This window comes from Pelophylax lessonae, assembly GCF_965119305.1.
Source record: "Pelophylax lessonae genome assembly, chromosome: 6".
Lineage (NCBI taxonomy): Eukaryota > Metazoa > Chordata > Amphibia > Anura > Ranidae > Pelophylax > Pelophylax lessonae.
The window spans coordinates 103,075,356-103,099,372 of record NC_138773.1 but is presented as its reverse complement, the minus strand read 5'-3'; positions in this window follow the sequence as shown (position 1 = coordinate 103,099,372).

Genomic DNA, 24,017 nt, shown 5'->3' with positions numbered 1-24,017 from the left:
TTATTTTGGATTTCATGAGAGCTACACATTCCAAAAAAGTTGGGACAGGTAGCAATAAGAGGCCGGAAAAGTTAAATGTACATATAAGGAACACCTGGAGGACCAATTTGCAACATGATTGGGTATAAAAAGAGCCTCTCAGAGTGGCAGTGTCTCCCAGAAGTGAAGATGGGCAGAGGATCACCAATTCCCCCAATGCTGTGGCCAAGAATAGTGGAGCAATATCAGAACAGAGTTTCTCAGAGAAAAATTGCAAAGAGTTTGAAGTTATCATCATCTACAGTGCATAATATCATCCAAAGATTCAGAGAATCTGGAACAATCTCTGTGTGAAAGGGTCAAGGCTGGAAAACCATACTGGATGCCTGTGATCTTCGGGCACTTAGATGGCACTGCATCACATACAGGAATGCTACTCTAATGGAAATCACAACATGGGCTTAGGAATACTTCCAGAAAACATTGTCGGTGAACACAATCCACCGTGCCATTTGCTGTTGCCGGCTAAAACTCTATAGGCCAAAAAAGAAGCCATATCTAAACATGATCCAGAAGTGCAGGTGTTTTCTCTGGGCCAAGGCTCATTTAAAATGGACTATGGCAAAGTGGAAAACTGTTCTGTGGTCAGACGAATCACAATTTGAAGTTCTTTTTGGAAAACTGGGACGCCATGTCATCCGGACTAAAGAGGACAAGGACAACCCAAGTTGTTATCAGTGCTCAGTTCAGAAGCCTGCATCTCTGATGGTATGGGGTTGCAGGAGTGCATGTGGCATGGGCAACTGACACATCTGGAAAGGCACCGTCAATGCTGAAAGGTATACCCAAGCTCTAGAACAACATATGCTCCCATCCAGACATCATCTCTTTCAGGGAAGACCTTGCATTTTCCAACAAGACAATGCCAGACCACATACTGCATCGATTACAACATCATGGCTGCGTAGAAGAAGGATCCGGGTACTGAAATGGCCAGCCTGCAGTCCAGATCTTTCACCCATAGAAAACCTTTGGCGCATCATAAAGAGGAACATTCCTATTCCTAAACTTGAGCAAATTGTCTCCTCAGTCTCCAGACGTTTGCAGACTGTTATAAAAAGAAGAGGGGATGCCACACAGTGGTAAACATGACCTTGTCCCAACTTTTTTGAGATGCGTTGATGCCATGAAATTTAAAATCAACTTATTTTCCTTTAAAATGATATATTTTCTCAGTTTAAACACTTGATATGTCATCTATGTTGTATTCTGAATAAAATATTGAAATTTGAAACTTCCACATCATTGCATTCTGTTTTTATTCACAATTTGTACAGTGTCCCAACATTTTTGGAATCGGGTTTGTAGAATAAATATTATTTATTAATAATGACTGCCCTCAATAGCAAACACTAACAGTGCAAGAAAGTTACAATATCAATGGTTGTTCAAAATTCTAAATCAATCACCTTAAAAACACAAGCTGCAAAAAGTGAAAGCAAAAAATAAGTTCCTGCATCTGATTATAATGGCAATTCAGGGTTATTGGGGTACATTCAATAAATATTTGATGGCCAATTTACCCAAAATGTACTTACATTTTTTTGGGCAACATTCATCCTATATATCAAGCCATATTAATTAATATTTGTCCAACATTCATTTAACCTTTGCCTGGTTGAGCTGTTAAATGATTGCATTATTAGAAGAAAATGATAGAAACAGTGTTCCTCCTCCCAGGAGCTAACTATCCTAGTATACTAAGGCATTTGCAGGCTGATAGCCCCAAAGTTTGAAATTTGTGAAGCGTGTACTAAACAGTGAATCCCATTAAAGTCTATAGAGGGCAAATCTTGATAATAAATTCTGTTTATTTTCAAGCCTTATAAGCAAGCTAACCTCAAAAAGGGCATAGGTAGTTGGGCACTGCAATAGGGAATATTTTACCAAGGGAGAAAAAAAAAATGTAAAAAACTATTGTACACCAGAAGAGGATCCTTCTAATGAAATTTCAAAGGCAACATTCACAAAAGCACAAACCCTTTAAATAACATGCTTGGGAGATGCCTTTAAGCAGTATGTGATGCTACAAAACATTACAACTTTCCTAGACAGCATCAGCGACACCTTATTATGGCATAATATATTTTAGACGTGTAATCCATTTCTTAACTTCTACATTTAGCTTGGCATCAATACAGCAGCAGCAAACCAATCTGATTCATTTCAATGTGAAAAAAGGCTTTTGGTTGTGATATCTGATTTTTTTTTTTCTTATCAAGTGGTAATAGACCTGAATTGAAGGGTGAAGTATCAGCCACAACAAATCTAAAAGCTTTAAAGAAAAATAAAACTAAAGCTCTCAACATTGTACAAACATTGTACAAATTGGCCAGTGGCAAACAGTTTAATAGTATACTTTGCCAACTTTTATTTTGCAGTACCACAAAGCTTAATAAAATGTCCAAACAGAGTACACAAAAACACAATTCAAAACAATCCCACATTCCCTGAACCTTCTCCCCTTTCTCTATCATTAATTATTCTAAAAATATAGACTTCCCTATCTGTCACTAAGAGCTGCAGATGTTACAAGGGGAAATGTGAAAAGTGAGGAACAAGGAGGAAGAGTGTGGGCCTTTTGCTGCTGACTTGGCTTACTAAGGGGCTACTCCCACTTAGCTCTGTTGTGCAGTCATGTGTTCCTTCATGCATGTGGTACCCAGATGGCTGGTACTTTTGCCACAGCTGAAATGCCGGAGGCAACACAATGAAGCTGTGAGTAGCAAATACATTAAAAAAGATCCACATCACAGAGCTCTGTAGACCAGAATTGGCCTGTGGCCTGTATTTGTGGGGCAGTGCTGTGGCCTGTATTTGTGGGGCAGTGCTGCAAGATTAGGTTTAGGGTGGCTGCTTGCTCTGGTTCTCTGCAAGATTCCCCTGCCCATGAACAAAATCCTTCATCCTCTGCTGTTCTGCCACCTCATCATATACCCCCTCCTCATCGCTTGGATAATCTCTATCTCTTGTTGCTTCCTTCCTGATGCCACCTCCCTCTTCAGTCATGGCACCAATATACTTAATATCTGAAAGAAGGAATGCTTGTACATTAACAAGAATAATATAATTTATGTATGACTCTTGCGCTGTCGTGGGAGCTGGTTAATAATATAAAATTACATTTTTTATCCCTGATGCTGCTTGTATAGTGACTGGTACCTCGGACAGTATGGATAATTTTTAATGGAGGGGGGGAGGGGGGTATACCGCGCTTCAAGGATATTTATTATATAATATAATAAGGGAGTAGAAGTATAAATTAGTATTAAATATGTGAAAAAAATGAATGAATAGATAAAGTCATAAACCATTAATCTCCCTTAGTTCTCTATGCAATATTTCAGCCGACAGTATATGCAAAGATCAAATATCTTCAAAATTGTATATATATATTTAATACATCACAAAAAGGTGCTTGGTGATTTCAGTGCAATCAAAAATATATAATATATAGATAAATATAAGGTGCATATATTGTTCAAAATCGTGGTGATGTGAAAGTTTCAGCGATAAAATAAAAGGTGCCTATATTATGACGCTGTATACCAATAATTAAATAAATTCCAATTTCATATAAATTTAATTTGTCTACAGAGAAGTGCTTGGTGATTTCAGTGCAATCGCACATTGTATAAATATAAAGTGTGTGAATTATTTAAAGTGCTGGTGCTGTGCATTCTTTAATAAATACACAGTGAATGTACTATAATGCTGTTTACCAATATCTAGCCAAAATAACAGTGATTATTCAAAGTGCTTAGTGCTAATGATTAAATAAATAGTGCTGATTTATTTAGGGTACACTCTATTTCATAGGTTTTTATTATCTGATATTAATTAGGACAAGTCCATTCAATAAGATGCTTCAGTGTCACAGGAAAAATGTCAGTATCCCAATATCAGAGCCAGTACACGTGCAAGTGCTGGTGCTCTTCAGTGTGAACCACTTTTAGGTGTGCAAATCGCTCACCTTAATCCTGCATATAATACGCCTCGGTTATAAATGCCAGTGTAAGGGTTCCACTCCTATCTCCACATGTTTATCCTTCCATCTGTCTGCAGGACTTGTGGGTACACTTCCCAATCCACTGGGATATTTTGTGGGGTAATATCAAGCTCACATGTTTTCCTCTCTCCTCACTTCTGCCTCGCCAAATTTGAGTTAAAAAAGCTTAGATCTGCTTGCTCTGTTTGCTTGTATACCTCGTAGCGTCACTTCCGGTGTATGCTTCCTAGTACACCCTACGCGTTACGTCACGCTATCACGTGACTTCTTCAGGGGTTCTTTCACGTCACCATGATTTAGAACAATATATGCACCTTATATTTATCTATATATTATATATTTGTGATTGCACTGAAATCACCAAGCACCTTTTTGTGATGTATTAAATATGTATGTACAATTTTGAAGATATTTGATCTATGCATATACTGTGGGCTGAAATATTGCACAGAGAACTAAGGAAGATTAATGGTTTATGATTTTATCTATTTATTATTTTTTTCACATATTTAATACTAATTTATACTTCTACTCCCTTATTATATAATAAATATCCTTGAAGCGCAGTGTTCCCCCCCCCCCCATTAATAATTAACAAGAATAACATTTCTGCAGCAAGTCAGTGATCGTGTGATGAAATAATTCCACTGACTCCTTTTTGCCAGTTTGTGGGCTATGGCAAGTTAGTAGAGAGGAGCAGGAAGAAGAGATAGCATTAGCAGCTTAGCAGCAGCAGTTGCAGATAACTGACTGTTCTATGTCAAGGAGAAAGCAGAAGAGGAAGGCACACATGCCCAGCCTCTAGATGGTGCAACCACTGCTTTAATCTGCATAACTTGCTCACCACCTTCCAACTCCACATATAGAACCCCTACCTCTCACTTTAAGCCTGCCTTACATTATTTTTTAAAGGGGATTGCCTAAATATAATGGCAGCTATTGCAATAAAGGATAAATATGTGGTGTTTTGGTGCACAAGTATGTGGCAAAGTGTCAGTGCCAGCAAGAGTCAGTGCTAGCAAGCAACCTCACCAACAAGTGTCCACACATGAAAGTGATCATGCCAGCAAGTGTCATGAAGTATCATGAAGGCTGATATTAATGTATCAGTACTAATACAAGAAGTGGGCAGATTCAAAACCTGATATTGAGACAAAAGTCAGCTATGGAATCCTCTCACGTCCAGTGACAAGGCAGGGAGACTTTATGGGGTAATTGTTTTCAGTAATGGCAGTAAAGAGAATACCAATACTTGACTGACTGCAAAATTAAAAGGAGGCATTTTTTGGTGACACAGGATGCCTCATTTCAGTTGTGGCTCACATCAGTTGGGGTCTAACAATCTCATAAATGATATAAAATATGGACACCTTCATGCGGGCATATTCAAAGAACTTTTGAGGTACGCCCACAATTCATCCAATACCGACACAACACTGTTTTCCGCTGGACCATTTTTTCCATGATCATCTTGAGCTAGACCAAGCCAAGTGTCAAAGAGATCAAAGTATACAATCAGAGCAGATCATTTCCCCTATTACACTTCCCCTTTAAGCACTTTCCCCTAGAAAAACAACACTTTCATGGGCTTTTAACAAGCTTTCTTGATGATTTTTCAATGCTTCAAAAACACAACAAAAATTAATCAAAAACATGTCATAAACACTATAAGTGCAATAATGAGTGTTGCTTCGTTCCTCATAAACAACATGTGTGAACAAGCCCTAATGGCTACAATATTATCAATCTCCACTGTAAATACACAGGGTGATGTTACATGGCCCTGTTTTGCATAAGCTTATACACAGTGATATTTTATAGATATATTTCCAGAAAAGAAAGTGACACATTTCATGTTTACTGTGGTTTCTATGTAGAATGCCACAATAAAATAACCCTCAAATTACTATTTACTTAGACCTTCTTCCTTAGTGTGGAAATGGTGGATAACCAAAACCACATACTGGAAATAGATTGTGACCTTCCAGTACAGATTATGGGAGGAAATTAACACTTACTGTGAGCTTTGAAGATGTGGCCAGAGAGCAACATCATGTTCTCGTTCAATAGTCATATTTTGTTTACTTATTTGTTACAGAAAGGTAGATGTAAAAAGATTCTAGTAGTTTTGTAATTTATTCCACCAGTTTTTTTTACCCATTATTAGAAGATCAGTTTGGGCCAGACTTAACATTTAAAATATAAAAATGAAACATGAGTCAGTTTTCTAAAGTAAGCATTCTTAGGGGGTGTACAGGCTTGTAATGTGCAATCTGTACTCGTCTAAAAATACAACCTCTATGTTCCATGTCAGGTATCTCTTGACCTTGGAACAAACAGAACTAGACAAGACCTGCAGCATTAAGGCAGACAAAGGCTGTAGTCAGTGTTTATTTAAATGCAACATATGCCAAAAAAGATCTTTACATTGTTGTTCAATAAAGGTTTTTAAACATATTTTTATTATTATTATTCATAAAGTAAAAGTGGATTTTCACTTAAGATTCAACCACTGTTTCTTGTCATTGCTCAATGCATAAAGTAGAGCTCAGATCTTTGTAACCAGCTCTGCTGACCAACACATAATAAATATGCTTGTAGGACAGGTAATACTGAGTTCTTCACCTAGTCTTTTAAAGCCTAACTCCAATTTTAATGTCCCTTTAAAAATTTCGTGAAAATAAACGATTTACTCAGAAAAAATCAAATCGGCGCTAAAGCATTGAGCAACATATATCGTGCACAAAATAAGAAACATCCAATCAGCACAAATATTTAAATAATTATAAAGTGCATTACCAATATATATAAAAGTGAATAACATATTAATTTTAAAGTGAATATATTATCCATGTGTAGTTTAGCATCTAATACAAGTGAAAAAAATATTATAAATTGTGAGAAAATGTGTAGAAAAAGGAATATTAAAAAATATATAAAATATATATGTAGCACTGCCCCCTAGAGGACTGCTTAGTATTACACTTTAAGGATTCCCCTGGGTTACCCCTAGCAACTGGTTGCAGAAACTTATCACTTTAAGTTCTTGGCTCAGTCAATGATCAGTCTAGGGGCTGTTGTTTTTATGGTTTTATTTAAATTGGGATGGGAGAAGGGATGAGTGGGATACTCGAACTGTTAACTATTCACAATGCTCAGGACTTCTGACTTGAGAATGCGGCAAGGCCGCTGCTTCATCCTGCCACTTAAATGAAGATGAGGTAAGTGTTTATATTCCATTTCTCTTCAGGACACTCCCCTAGTAACCCCTTTTCTACTGGGCTAGCTGACACCCGTCCACTGACTCTACGCTCCAAAGTGGTCCCCTTCCTGGGCAGACCCCTGGGCAAGTTCCTCTGTACTCACAGACACTGTTTTTCCAGATTCTGCTGTGCGCCAACTCCTGTAGTCAGCTTCTCCTGGACCTCTGGGTTCAGTCTCACGCCCCTGGTACACTGACTGCCTGTGACCACCACTAACTGTTGCAGAAGAGGAGGCAGATGGCATTATGTATGATGAGACACGTCGGGGGGGAGCTACGCACACACGCTACCAGGTATGTGCGATCGATGTCGGTCATTTTGACTACTGAACAAACAGTTGTCGCCCTTATACGCTTGTTTTGAGGCTGCTGAAGTAAGTTTTACTCTTTTTTTTTTTTTTGAGTAAATTACCTCAACGATATTATGCTATGTGAGCCATTTTTATTACATGTTACCCTGGCTTCCTGAGCTTTCCTTTGGTGTATATGCTGTGGTGGGAGGATGCAATTTTTGTATATGACCCTATGGTGCCGTTTGTCTGGCTGGAGGAGATGATGTCCCATTGATCTGGATTTCGGTTTATCCACTTAATAGAGTGAATGAGACCACCCTTAATAGGGAGTCACATTGCATACGGTAAGCGCAATGTGAGATTACGAGCTTGTGACACCTCCAATATCTTTCATCACTGTTCACGGAGTGTGTAATCTTTTTCTTTGCTTTGACACTCTTCAATGGGATTTTACCTTTATGGACTTTCACATGTTCACTATAATATTTGTTTATAGCGCTGCACTTTTATTTTATACATAATCAAACTTAGCCAGTTGTGATCTCAGGGGTGAACAGAGTAAAGATCCAATATATGTATTTATATTATTATTTGTTTAGCTTTAAATCTGAACATGAAAGAAAAAACAGGCGCCGCTTCTTTCTGTTTGCCAGCGGGATTCTCGCTTCTGCCTGCCAGAGCTGCCCTGCGTGTTAGCACAGTAACATCACACGCTTCAGAAGTCCCGACCATCCCAGCAGACTGTTGTTTTCCATCATATTGGGGACCTTTACTTTGGCACAAGCGCCCAACATATTCCTTTGTCTTACATCTGAACATGAGCTATTGAGCTCTGTAAATGCTTTTTTTCAGTGTAGTAGCTCATGATAAACTGATATGTGTGTTTTCAAATCTCATTTGAAAAATTAAAAACACTCAATGGTGTCGATATACAGTATACATAATCTACTATGTTTTTCTTCTTATTCCAATATTTTATTGACCAAAAGGAAACGTGCAGATAATAGTCCGACAGATACAAAAACATGACAAATTACAATTTAGAAAGCCGGAACATGGAATCGACCATACAAAATCCAGAAGAAAATAGAACATTTGGTGTAGGAGGGCTATCCTCCGAACAGGCATAGAAGGGTAGGCAAATGCCTGGGCATATTCAACAAAGTAATAAAAGGAGGCAAAGAGGAATATAAATGCAAGGACATCCCAAAAGTAAGCTCAAAAGAACAGTAGAAGCACATAGACATGGGTGCGTACTAAAAAGCCTAAGAGTACTGGGAGACTGTAGTTTGAGGAGGGTAGTGGAGGCATGCTAAATGGCAGGATTACTATATGTTTTTCTGCACAAAATAGATACCTATCCAAGCGTTTTTTTCTAAGTGTTGATTTTGAATGCTTTTTACTAACTGCAACATTTACTGTTGTCAAAATTCAACTTTCTAAGGCATCATTACTATCAAGCATCGATAGTTGTCAAGAAAAAATAAAAATAAAAAAAACACCAAGCATGACTAAAAAACTGCAGCTTATCCAGAGGAAGGCCACATTACTCCAGAGAAAAACTTTCTTCCTGATGTCCAAAACCAATCACAAGAACATCAAAAAGACCAAAGAATGGAGCAGGTCTTAGATCCTCTCACCTGCTGCCAGCTGGCATCGGCATTTGGCTTTGTACTCTTGATTGCTTCATAAGGTTTCTTAAGATTTCTTAACTGTAAATGGAAATAACTTTTCTATTTCCTACGTGTGTAGTAAACCAAATCACCATGAAAACCAAACCTGAATGCTGATCTTTTAGATGCACCAGTTCTTGTAGAGCATTATTTTAGTTGTCAATAACAGATTTCTTTAGCAGATAGAATGCTATGTGAAAACTGCTATTTAATCTACAAATTATAAATAAAATTAAATGCTGTGTATATGGGGTGGGAGGTGACAGGTAACGTAGTTTGCAAGCAGGAGTCCTATATAAATTCTCTCCAGTCCTTGATTCTTTATACTGTTCTGTTTGTGTTATTTATACTGTTGCCTTGGTAGTGCTAGCTGATTAGCTGACAGTGGTGTTTGATACACTTATTATTCAGCACCCCAGAATATTGTGGTACCAACTACATTCCAACTCTCTTAAAGAGGTTGTAAACCTCAGACATGAAATATGAACAAAGCATATCTTGTCTCAATTAAGAGCACTAAGGTGTTGATTTACTAAAGGCAAATAGATTGTGAACTTTCAGATAAGCTTTATAATTTAGCACTTTGAACAGATGTAGAGAAGAGAGGGCTGTAGATAACCTTGTACAACGTATGAAAGAGGATTTGTTTAATCTCTGTGTATCATCTGAAGCCAGTCACTTCACTGGGTATATGAAAGGGTTTACAACCACTTTAAATCTGACCTTTAAAAATTTGAAGGCATTAGGATGAAGAAGGCAGTGATAAATCAAACTTCCAGGAGGCAGTGCCTAATATTACCCTTCCAAAATAGCCAAATAGCTGCATAAAATCTATATTCCTTGGGGGACACAATAAAACAAGCCTACTGTACAAATGCTATAACAGATTGCATTATATATGTGATTTGGTGCCCCTGCCCTGGGCTGGCTACATTTAGTGTATTGCTCTGCTCTAGTCCACTGAGCTGCAAATAATTTTTCAAGTCTGTTCCCTAAGCCTGGTGGTTGATTATTCCTGCCTGCTGCTTGGAATAATGTTCCAGTAAAAGTGAGGGAGGATCAGTCCCCAAGTATGAATAATTATCTGACCCTAGCCAATTCCTGGGAGCCTGACCCAGCAGGTGTGGCTGAGGAGAAGATACATATTTTGAAAGATCTGATCAATCTCTTTCTCCCCTGGGGCCTCTAATCTGGTAGAGAGCATGTGTGTATTCCAGAGAACTACTGCTACTAGGCCTCAGCATGTGCTATGGACTGAGGACCTGAACATAATTAATCTGAAGGAAACTTTCCTTTGGAAGCTGGGCAGAAGCTGCCTCTGAACATTGTGAATGTGACTGACATTTCGCTTATAGCTCTAGGTACTGAAGAACTTTATGAGCATGAAGTATAGCTGCTATTAAGGACTGTAACTGCTCTCATAGGGATTTACTGGCTGTCCCTTTTTCTTTGAGGCTGCTGATGTAGGGTCTAATACTGCTAGAACAACGATTTTTCAGGAAGCTGTCTTCTAAAATTCATGTGCGTTTGGGTATCCTGCACCCTTAACCTTCCTCTCTGCATTTTGGTAAATTCTGCAATAAAAATACACCCCTAGACTGAGCCTGAATTTGTTGGTGTGCTTCTGGGACTGAAAAACGGGCAGACAGCCTCCGAACAGGTAAAGGGACCTAATATATTTCCAGCAGCCCTTCCAAGGGTTATCCCTACACTCATTTTTTATATCGCCCATAGTTTAACTTTAAAGCGTCATTGTTGTCACTCAAAAATTAGGTAAAAACAAAAGAAGAGGTAATATACTTACATCTTTGGTGGATTTTATTGCTAATTATTGTTCTTCAGTGGTGATGATCTAAGGTTTGGGCCAAACCCACTGGAAACTGTCACATGTTAGAAGGCCACTTGCCCAATCAGCAGGGAAATTCCTCATCATGCAGGTGCATGTAATAAAGGGGGTGATATGCTGGTTACATTATTAACCTAATATGGCCATATGTGTCCACATTAGGTCAATGATGTCACCAGCATCCCCAGCTTATAGTTAGACTGGTTTAATTTTTTTCTCACTGCACAGCAAGAAGACAGACACAGGGGAGGTTTATCTTTTTTATAAGCCAAAATAAAACTAGACAAAAATGGTTCAAACAAACATGGAGCACTTTGATAACAGCACTGAACTACGTAAAAAGGATACATAACACACATTTTTAACATTATCTATTTATTTATTTTTTCATCACACACAAGCACTTCAAATACGTTTTTCACCTTGAAGCGCACTGCAATCCCCATTTGAATATAACAGCTTCAACTTTTCTGCGAAGGCTGTCCGCAAGGTTTAGGAGTGTCTCTATGGGAATGCTAGGCCATTCTTCCAGAAGCGCATTTGTGAATTCAGGCACTTATGTGAATGAGAAGGCCTGGCTCGCAGTCTCCGCTCTAATTCATCCCAAACGTGTTCTATTGGGTTGAGGTCAGGACTCGGTGCAGGCCAGTCAGGTTCCTCCACCCCAAACTCGCTCATACTTGTCTTTATGGGCCTTGCTGTGTGCACTCGTCCAAATCATTTGGTGGAGGGGGGAATATGGTGTGGGGTTGTTTTTCAGGGATGGAGCTTGGCCCCTTAGTTCCAGTGAAGAGAACTCTTAAGGTGTCAGCATACCAAGACATCTTGGACAATTTCATGCTCCCAACTTTGTGGGAACAGTTTGGGGATGGCCTCTTCCTGTTTCAACATGACTGCGCACCAGTGCACAAACAAGGTCCATAAAGGCATGGATGAGCGCGTTTGAGGTGGAGGAACATGACTGGCCTGCCCAGAGTCCTGACCTAAACCCGATAGAACACCTTTGGGATGAACTAGTGTGGAGATTGTGAGCCAGACCTTCTCGTCCATATCAGTGCCTGACCTTACAAATGCACTTCTGGAAGAATGGTCAAACAATCCCATAGACACACTCCTAAACCTTGTGGACAGCCTACCTAGAAGAGTTGAAGCTATTATAGCTGCAAAGGGTGGGCCAACTCAATATTGAGCCCTATGGAATTTTTTAAAAAACATTCCTCCCTCTGTATATGTATACCTCTGAGAGGAGGATGACAGAGAATATAGAGCTACACTTTGAGTGCAAAGGAGCTGGCTAAATGTCACCTTGGACTAGGGTTCAGTGGATACAACACTAATATAACATGTGCCATATCCCAAAGATCAGAACAAATTGTTGGTTGTGAAGAATTTTGGACTTTTGAGGCACAATAGTCCAGCAAATAGAAATAAAATTAAATCATCTTTATTGCAAAATTCTAAACTTATCTATCATAACCAAACTGATATAAAAAAGTGATAAAAGCAATGCACTCTTCATATTGGAATGAGTATATTCTCCTGAAAAGACTGCATAAATCATATTATCACAAAACACTATATAAATATTGATAATCTTATTGCTTCAAGGTGTGGGGGTTCGGTATTGAAAGGATTGTAGCTCTAGTTTTGTGACCTGGTCGCTTCCTTTAGGAGCTTTAACCACTTTACCACTGGAGGATTTTGCTGTCTTACGTCTGGGCCACTTTTTGCGATTCGGCACTGTGCAAATTTAACTGACAATTGCGCGGTCACGCAACGCCGTACCCAAACTAAATTTACGCCCTTTTTTTCCCACAAACAGAGCTTTCTTTTGGTGGTATTTGATCACCTGTGCGATTTTTACTTTTTGCACTATAAACAAAAAAAGAGCGACAATTTTGAAAAAATAACAATATTTTTCAAATTTTTTTATATGAAATTCCCCCCCAAAAAAATTTAAAAATCAAATTTTTTTTTATCATTTTAGTCCAATTTGTTTTCTGCTACATATTTTTGGTAAAAAAAAATCGCAATAAGCATATTTTTATTGGTTTGCGCAAAAGTTATTTCGTTTACTAACTAAGGGAAAGATTTCTGTCATTTTTGGTGTTTTTTTTTAATGAGTAATGGCGGCGATCTGCGATTTTTGTTGCGGGACTGCGACATTGCGGCGGACAGATCGGACCCTTGACTGACATTTTTGACAGTTTTGGGGTTACCAGTGACATTACTACAATAATCAGTGCTATAAATATGCACTGTTACTGTAAAAATGACACTGGCAGGGAAGGGGTTAATTTTATTGAAGAGGGAGGGGTTAATGTATGCCTGGTGCTTACTGACATGTGTGGGGGGAGGTGACTATGTGACAAAGGGACAGATCGCAGGTTCAGCTATGCTGAACCCTGCAATCTGACCCTGCCTGTCACTTAGGCGATCCGCCCGCTTTGTTTACACAAGTGGGCGGATCTCCAGACTCGATTCCCCGACGATTGGGGAAGAGCAGCGGCGATCGCCACTGCTCCTCCCCTGGCCCGACTCCCGCTGTGACTGAATACAGCGGGAGTGAGCCTCCAGCGGCGCGCGCCGCCGAGAAGGGGGAGTGTCTGGCGACGTAGGTCTACGTCGTCAGACCTACAAGAGCCACTTTGCCGCAGTAGAGCTCTAGTGAGCAGCGGCAAAGTGGTTAAGGTGCATCTACATAGAAGAAAAGGCATGCATAAATAAGTGCATGTAATAATGAATTACATAGATAAACACCTCTAAAAACAGCTAATTCATATGCACTTACAAAGGTATAAGGACATTCAGAATCGAGTGAAAACACAGGGGTCAGCGGGGGGATCAAGTCTCTAAGCAGGTGCAGGGCACATCAGTAAGCTGCAGATAGCGGCACAAGGGGTCAATGTTCGCTGATACATAATCATATTAGTGTTTGGGATTGTCACCCTTATCAAATCAAAGTAGGTACATGTAACCAATATATATATATACAGGAAGGGCCAGTATAACGCAAAAAGGTAGCAAACCACCACAGTGCTATACGTAATTAGGGCAGTTGCCAAAATCTAGAAATGTAAATGAAATTACCCCAATATCATATTTATAATATAAAAATTTATAACATATAATCAACGACAATATGAAGCCTCAGGGGCTCACCTTTTACTAACTTGCCTCAATGTAGCTCAGTGGACAGCTAGAGATGGTAGAACTCCCAATATCACATGGGATTCCATAAACCATGACTCAATAAACCAGGTCCTAGGACCTGTAAGTGATATGGCTATTTCCAGCATTCGCCAATGTCTTATACTCACCTGTCTATGCCCCGGACAGAAATGAACAGCAGGTTTCCCTATTTACAGAACTCTTTTCAGTGATCTAAGCAGAGAGAAACAAAACTGTTTTAGAAAAGGAACTCACATATCATTAGGCTTTCAACCAATATTGCCCCAATCCAGCCAGGCAAAGCATATGATCACGTTGTTGGTTGCATAGTTGTCAACTGTGTTATATTGCCGCCAGGGACAATCTAAGATTTTTAATATCCGTCTTTGGAAACGACTTGTTCAGGGTTACAAAAACTATAATCTTTTTTTTTTTTTTTTAATTCATGCTGCACATGGTGATTTTTTTTATAGCTGCATCCACTTTGCATTACCAACCTCCACTTACTGATAATCTTTTTTCTGTACCAATGTTGGCATCACTGTCATTTTGGCTCATGAAATACAAGAGAATAGAATTTAGGAAGGAGGTGACAGAAACAGTGAGTAAAGAAACTTTTAAACTATCTAGCATCATATAAGGTTTTCTCCTGTTGCCTAGCTTTAACTGCTTGGTCTCCTCTATGCATTTTGAAAATGCAAGCTGTAAGGCCTGGGGTGGTGGTGGGGGTGTTTAGTGTTGGGTGGGATTAGTAATGGGAAAAAAAACTATTTGGGTAGCATGACATGGTAGAAATACATCCAAGGTCCATCAAGAAGATGTTTATGTGTAAAATGTTTAGTAGCCATTATGTTTTTCATAATTTATAGGAGAATGTAATGCACACACATTAATGCCATTGGCATGTTGCTGTAGCATGTAATAAGAAAACAGAAACCCCTAAATTAAAGGTGCACTTCAGTCCAAATGGAAAACTAAGCCTTAAAGCTGATCTCTGGTTAATACAAACTTCCCACCCATCTCCCTAACACTTAAAGCCCAAGTAAAGGATAATACTACTCCTCTCTCTCACCCCCCCCCTCCCCCTTCTAGATAAAAGCTTATTTAGAAAAAAAAACATCCAAATGCTATTTTTATTTAACTGAAGCCACAGTCACAATGATCCTTCTCTCTTCTTCTGTTTATTTCCTACAGTCCCTCTTAAGGTGTTTACAGCACTTCCTTCTTAATGTACACACCTCATATTGGTGGAGACAGCACTTCCAATGATCAGGTCCTCTCTCATAGGCTCCAGAGGCAGGCGGAATTTGGGGGCGGTGAGGAGACCAGTGCCCAAGAAGATATTGAGCAGGCAAAAATGTCTGGTCCCCAGTGCAGGTTTTTAGCTTTCCCTTTAGAGGAAACTATGGCTTTGATCTATTGAACTGCAGGGTGACTTAGGAAGAGATGTTTTCAATCAATAATGAGGAGTAAGATAATTGAGGCACAATGCACTATTTAGATTTCAGATTTTACAAGGGTCTTTTTACCATTCCAATGACTTTTCAGGTCCATCATCATCTACTCTGGTGGTGGACTGTCCATATTGCTGTATGCTGAAATTTGACCAGTGGGTGGTCTTTTCAGCAACACTCTGCCCAACATCCTTCAATTAAAACATTGAACGAGCCAGGTGGAAAATTGATGGCTGAAAAGCGCCTGCATTAAATCAGATGGCAGCCACTGTTTAGACATTCACTGTTGGATGGAGAAATCTACTGGTTTATGGCCAGCTTAAACTGTGTAGATATAATGATATTGGAGTGATGTTAAGTGTAACAGTGAGCCTAAAGGCCCGTACACACGTACCGTAAATATTCGGCCGACAAGCGATCGGCCGATTGTAGGCTTGTTAGTATGATCCTTCGACAGCCGACAGCGCACTTTCGGCCGAAAAGAATCTGATGTGCATGCTTTAAAATTTTTGTAGGCCAACACCAGAATTCGGCTGACAGACAGCAGATTTGCAAGACTGGGCATGCTCAGAGAAGACAAAACACACGGAAAGTTAACCATCACATGACATCACTTCTGCAGTCGGCTGCTGTTGGCCGACAAAATTCATGTGCAGTCTTTTGCAGTTTTCAACAGACACGACAGCCCTGGACAAAAGACGGCCGATCGTTCGGCCGACGATCGGTACGTGTGTACGGGGCTTTAGCTGCAAGATAATGCTACCCCAGGGATGAGTCCTTTACAGTTTGGGCTGATAGGAAGTGGTTTAAATGACCTTTGCATGTAAACAATGATACAGACAACAGAAAAAGAGGAAGTTACAGCTCCGACTTCAAGAAGCAGTGACCCTGTGGGATGCTTTCTTTTAGTTGCGATGATTACAGACAACTCAAAATACATTTTAAAAAATAAATTTTCTGATTTTCGGACAGTTGCAGTATTTTTTCAGAAGCAAAAGCTGATTTTTTTTTTTTTTGTTGCTTGGAATTGCTGTTTAAACAATCAAAAAGGACAGATCCTGCACATGCTGATATACAACAAGTACAAAGAGGAGTACTTCACCAGCCCATGGCGCTGTCCATGTGTTCACCTCCTTTGTTTGTATGTTATTTAGCTGAAATGTCCTGGTTGCTGCTGCTCCTCTCTCACTCCACTGGGGGGGGGGGGGGGGGCGGATCAAAACAATTCAAATCTGTAAAGAAAAGCGCACGCAACCTCGGGCAATAACGCTTTAATAAAGGACAATAAAACAGTACATTGGAATTGCACTCACACTTTTCCTTTAAGACAATCGCTTTACAGCATTCCAACAGGAGCTACTCACTCCTCCTGTCCCTCCAGATGGTGACTCTGCGGTCTCCTCATCCGCGGCTGCCGCCGCTGTATCCCCGCTCTCCTTCACTTCCTGTGTTGCCTGGTCACCGGATGCCGGTTCTAGTGCGCCTGCACACTATACCGACGTGATCTACGGCGCCTCAGGAGAGCCTCAGCCAAAGCCGGAGCCACAAGTTGTACGGAGCTGTGAGGTGGGGGATTCAAGGCACGGGTGCACTGCCTCTGCTGTTACTACGGACAATGCGTTTCGGAGGCTGAGCCTCCTTCCTCAGGTCCCACCTTGCTTCCTGCTAACGCCCCTCCCTATATACCCGGGATACCATCGGCCCTAATTATTTAGTTGTGTATTCTTAAAGGGGCCAGTTACCGATAATCCTTATCCACCTTGGCTGGGACGGGAGAAGCAAGGGGCTATCCACTTTTAAAAAACATATATTAAAAAACATATATTAAAAATACAGTTTAAGATACAATTTAAAATACAATTTAAAACAGTACAATACCAGCGCAGATATTAACCAGAGCTATTATAGATACATGTTTGGATATCACATTCCCTACATAGCAATGGTTGTCTCCTGCTAAAAATACATAAACGTATCCTAAAAGTATATATGTATATAAGACTCTAAGCTACATCAGCATTTCCTAATACCAATAGTCGACAGATCATATTAATTCCACATTTATCTCTCATCCATCTATCAAAATAATTTCATAAGTCAGGATAATACACATAATAAATAAATAAATAAAAATACTAGTCTCATTAAAATTCAATAAGATAAGATTCAATTCCATATGGCACATATGCAAATATCAATTAGTATATGAGAATACTACTCCATATAGGCCAACCAAATATACTACACGGCAGTTGTTTATATTTCTCATATATATATATATATATATATATATATATATATATATTTATATATATATACACACACATGAGAAATACATATACATATACCTACACATACCCATGGTTTAAAGAGTTAAAATTGATTCTTTTCTTTTTCATTTCAAAATGACTTTAGATGCCTTCTTTGAAAATTTTCTAGGCTTCATGAAAATTTACTTTCGCAGTGCTTGACTAGTCTAGAAAACATTCAGCCCAGGACCTCAGTAGTTTTGGGGTTTTCAGTACTCTAATTTGTGCAAGCTAAAAAAAAACGGACACAGTAATGAAAAAGGGAGAGACACAACAAAGCAGACAGTGGTTGTGCAGTGAGAGCCAAGTCAACTCTATCTACTGCTAAGCTCTGAAAGGTGTCTTGCAATTTTCAAAGAATATGTTATCTTAGCAATTTAGAAGAATAACTTCTTTATTGGTAGAAGAGCATAAACAATAAAAAAACCTGATAATTTCAAATACCGTTCTGTTTCTGTATAGAATGTCTTTTTCTCTTAAGGTGCAATTTATGGAAGGTGTTGTTCCAAAATTCCCCTTTTACACAGAAAGTATTTTACTTACTCTTTCACACAAAGCATCAAACCACAGCAATTATTGCTTTTCTGACTTTAGCACAGTAGGTCAACTGCTTAAACAAAACAAAATCCCCAGACCTTCAGACTTGTATCCATCTCAGTTAATCATCTCGTTTAACCTATTAAGCCTCTGTGCAGCTCTGAGCCCACCATACCAGTAAGGTGCATGGTTGAAGCTCAACTTCAGGCTTGATGAAACATATTGCCTTCAAAAATAATTGACCAGCATATATGGAATGAAGAGCCGCATATGAGCTAAAAAATAACTATCTTCCTGCAAAGTAAACATTTCTCCTTTTCTGTAAAAGCTGCAGCAAGGTGTTTGCTTTTAATATGCATTTCTCTAGCGCAGGGGTCCCCAACCCCCGGGCCGCGGCCCAACAGCAGGTGGTGCGAAAATTTAAGGTTCCCCTAAATTGGGACTTTTTAGGCACAACAAATTGGAAGGATAGATCTATCCTTCCAATTTTTTGTGCCTAAAAAGTCCCAATTTAGGGGAACCTTAAATTTTCGCATATGTATTAGGGATGTGGCACAATAGGCTCTAGGTCTTTAGCACACTCTCCAAACAGCAGGTGGTGGAGCCTCGTCTACCGGGCAATGAAGGGGACTCTGTCAGCGGTGCGGAGGCGGCGAGCAGAGAGATAACATCATCTCTCATTGCCCGCACCGCATTATCGATGCTCTGCCCTTACTTACAGGGCCACGAAGGTACAGTCACGGGTGTGCAGAGAGAGAATTACATCATCTCTCACTGCCCACCCTCACTCTGGGACAGAACACAATATGCATGTGCCATTTTACCTGCACTAAGGGGAGGCTGTCAGAAGCAGTGCACCTGTGCAATGATGGGGTGCACCTGTCCAATTTGATTTTAAATTGAAATTAACTTTGAAACAAGTTGCTATTTTTGGTGGCAGGATAGTGACAATCCACACATGGTGGCAAGATAGTGACAATCCACATCTGATAGCAGGCAACAACAGTGACAATCCACATCTGGTGGCAGGATAGTAACAATCCACATCTGATGGCAGAAAAGTGGCTATCCACATCTGGTAGCAGGCCACAACATTTCGCATCTGGTGGCATGTGACATGGCAAGTGACAATCTGCATCTAGTGGCAGGCGACGTGGCAAGTGACAAGCTACATCTGGTGGTAGGCAACGTGGCAAGTGACAAGCTGCATCTGATGGCAGGCGATGTGGCAAGTGACAAACTACATCTGGTGGCAGGCGATGTTGGCAAGTGACATGCTCAGGGCTCCCACTTATTCTGCATTATGGTGAGTTGAACTATTTCATTTATATTACAATTTAACAATAGAAATAATGCACTGGTGGCAGGTGACATGGCAAGTGACAATCTGCATCTAGTGGCAGGCGACGTGGCAAGTGACAAGCTACATCTGGTGGCAGGCAACGTGGCAAGTGACAAGCTGCATCTGATGGCAGGCGATGTGGCAAGTGACAAACTACATCTGGTGGCAGGCGATGTTGGCAAGTGACATGCTCAGGGCTCCCACTTATTCTGCATTATGGTGAGTTGAACTATTTCATTTATATTACAATTTACAAATAGAAATAATGCACTTCAATCATCCTGACACCATATAAACCATGGTGCCATGATAATTGAAGTGCTAACACCAGCCATTGCCCATGTAAAATCGCATACCCTACCCCCTGCAAAGCAAGCCAATAACCAGGCAGCCAGTCACCAGTGCCAAAAAGGTTGGGGACCGCTGCTCTAGCGCATAGCAAGAGCCAGCCTGCCCCCTATAAAAACCACTCCCAGCCCCTGGCTCAATGTCATCTACTTCTGAGTGATTAAGCCTGGTACACAATATAAGTTTTATTTCTGTTCAATCCAGCGGGCTGAACAAAAAAAAAACCTGAAGTGTTCAAGAGGAGCCGCTGTACTAAGTATCTGATGTTAGTGCTGTGATCTCCCCTGCTGAGCTATTGTATCATGACAGGGGGGCGCACCCCCCACCCCCCACCAGAACACACCAGTCAGTGCTCAAAGCCATTGACTGAGAGGGCTGAACGAATGCAGCAGACCTTTTTTGATCATGCCCCTTCGACAGAAGCCAGCTGAATGGCCAGCTTCTGTGGGAATGGCTGCCGCACACATAAGGGCAAAATATCGTCCGGTTTCTATTGAACCCATTGAACCAATGCCGCCTGAAATTTCGCCTGGGTGTACTAGGCATAAGGTTCCTGTTTCTAAGAGAAAGCAGATATTGATATTTACTATACTGTATAACACAACTTTTGCCACAACACAGAGGCCTAGCTTTTTACAGCCCATTCATAAAATACAGTTCTGTTGTGTCCTATGAACTTCTCTCTATTTAATGCAGTAGATAGAAATCTCTGATTTGGTTATAACTTTGACAGGTTATCCTCCCAGCTTGTTTGTTTTTAACTCTATTTGCTTTAACAGCACTCTGCTGGAATTGGAGCCCTGAAGCCAGTGAAGGACTAAGCACACATGCTAACAAATTACAGTATCTTCATGAAAAAGTCTCCAATGTTCCCCCTGAAAGAAATAAACCCTGGCTCAGTGTCATCTGCTTCTGAGTGACTAGAGGTTCCATTTATAACAGAAATCATATATTGCTATTTTCTATATAACTCAAATTATACCCACATAGAGGCCTGTATTCTTTTCAGGCCATTCTTTAAATGCTATTCTCCGGTGTCCTATAAAGTACTACCTATTTTATTGCAGCACAAAGAACTGATTTAGGAGTGAGATTTGAGGAGATCAGGTCATAACATAACGGTGACAATATATATGGCTGGGCTCTCCTGCCAGCTTGTTTGTTTTTCTTCTCCTGGTTTTGTAGTCCTGAAGTCATTGAAGTACTGAGCACATTTGTAATGCATATCCCTGTGTTTTAGAAATGTGCATTTTTTTTTTTTTCAAAGCAGTTATTTGCCAGTGGTAAGCAGTGTTGCCAACTGCCATTATTTTTACTGGCAGCCAGTAAAAAATTGGCACTTTTTCTCCTACCGGTAAATGCCAGTGACAGGAAAAGGTTGCCAGTAAAAAATATGGTTGTGACACTCAGCACAGAACTATGCATGCACAGCTCCAGTTCAGAGCTGGCAGAGACCATCAGAGTGCCAGCTACAGTATGTTCTGGTGGGTCTGGTGGAGGCAGTGCGTGAGCATGTCGAGTGATGTCCTGGTGCAAGGGAGCCAAGTGAAGCGGCCTGAGCCTCGTGTGTGGGTCTACGGGATTGGAGCAAGGCAAGCCGGGAACAGGACTGTCAGTGCTGTTTGGACTGGAGTGGCCTGAAGGTACCATCTGGTGTAGAGAGAGACTGCCATTGTGACTCACGAGGGGACGTGTCATGTCGGTGAGGTGTCATCATTAATTGTGCTGCTGTCAGTGTCACTGTGGGGAGTCAATTTCATGTGGGTGTGCCGCCTATTTTAATTCTTGCCCTACTGAGTTTTTTTTGTCTTAATATCTACCTTACATCACATTGCTAATTGCATATTGTACTTTTTTGTAGCCTAAATACTGAAATTTGCACTGTAAGTTTGTGATTTTTGGAAATGCCAGTAAAAACATGGCTGTGCCAGTAAAATCTGGATGTCATGTCAGTAAATTTGAATGTGGTAAGTTGGAAACACTGGTGGTAAGGCCATACTGGTGCTTTATAATTGTTCCCCTTGGCTATTCAGTCAGTAGGTGGAGATATAGCTGCTATATTACTCAATTCTTCATAAGATTCCTTTGTGCATCTTACATTAGGCTCTGAATGTGTGTTTGCAAAAATTACAAACCAGTGGGAAAAGAAGCCTAAAGTTCCCCCTAATGGCCTAAAATGAGAATAAAACGTTTTTATATTAACCCATAAAAATAAAACATCATTTTATTGTGACTGTTTTAAAGTAGAACATGTACAAAACCACTAAACTTTACCTTAAAGTGATATTAAAGTCTCAGAATTTTTTTTGTGAAAACATGTTATACTTACCTCCTCTGTGCAGTGGTTTTGCACAGAGCAGCCTGGATCCTCCTCTTCTCGGGTCCCTCGCTGGAGCTCTTGACCCCCTCCCTCCTGATGAGTGCCCCCACAGCAAGCAGCTTGCTATGGGAACACCTGAGCTGAGCTGCTGCTCTGTGTGTTCATTCAGACACAGAACCACAGTTTGGCCCCTCTCTCTCTTCATTGGCTCACTGATTTTGATTGACAGCAGTGGAAGCCAATGGTGCCCCCTGCTGTGTCTCAGCCAATCAGGCCACACACTACAGCTAGTTGTCCCGAAGATTGTGCATAGTTCATAGTTGGAGTATCCCACTCATCCCTTCTCCTATCCCAGTTCCAAATAAAATATACAAAAACCAAATCCCCTGGACTGTTTACTGACTTAGCCAAGGACCTAAAGTGTTAGGAGTTTGCCAGTTGTTGCTAAGGGTAACCCAGGGGAATCCGCTTCAAGCAGCTCCCAAGGGAGTATCGGACAGTGTCAGTGTTTTTTATTTTATTTTATTTTTTATATATTTGTTTATTTTATTAATTACACTAAGCAGACACCTGAAATCTCCCCTTTGAGACAGGGAAAGGGACTGAGGACACAGATTCCCCAGTCCCTTTCTCTGCAGCCTCAGTTGCACTGAAGATTAATGAACAGGAGACAGAGGCTCCTCTCAATTCAAAAACTGAAGCATTATAAACATAGTTTACGATGCTCAGTTATGAATGGACTCTATTCATTCAGAAAAGGAAGGGGCCTTTAAAATGACATTTTTACCGGCTCCTTCCTCTGCTCTACATCCTGCCAATTGGGGCTGGAGCACGAATAAATCTATGCTGGGAATGTACTCAGTACAATATTTGGAGGGTTTTTCTGGAAATAAATCATACTGCAACGTTGATTTCAAAAGATACAAATGGCTGTTGAGTGTTATATTTAAACTAGGGCTTAGGTGCAATAAAAGTGCAATATTTTTTCCAGAAAGTTCTGGCTAAAGTTTTTTTTTTTTTTTAACATTAAAACATAGACGCGTTAATTATTAATATGGGAAAAAAAAACAGCTAGTTATCTTACATCTTATTATCTGTGACAAGAGCAAAAAAAATACACTGCTTCTGCATTTTGAGTGATGTAGTTTAGAACTTGCTTTAAATCAGTTCTGTCAATGAAGTATAAAAGGAAATAGAGGAACATTTTGTTTCTTGCGTATATATCATTTTTTGAAATCCCCTTAAATCATATAAATCTTCCTGTATTTCTGCAGGAGTAAAATAGGTAGCATTCCTAGAGAATGACAGCTAACTTGGCCTAACTTGGCCTCTGTTAGTTGTCAATATTTTAAGTCTGACAGCCAAAAAGCTAGGGCCTTGGTTCTCTAAACCATTTATTATCAAAATAGTTATT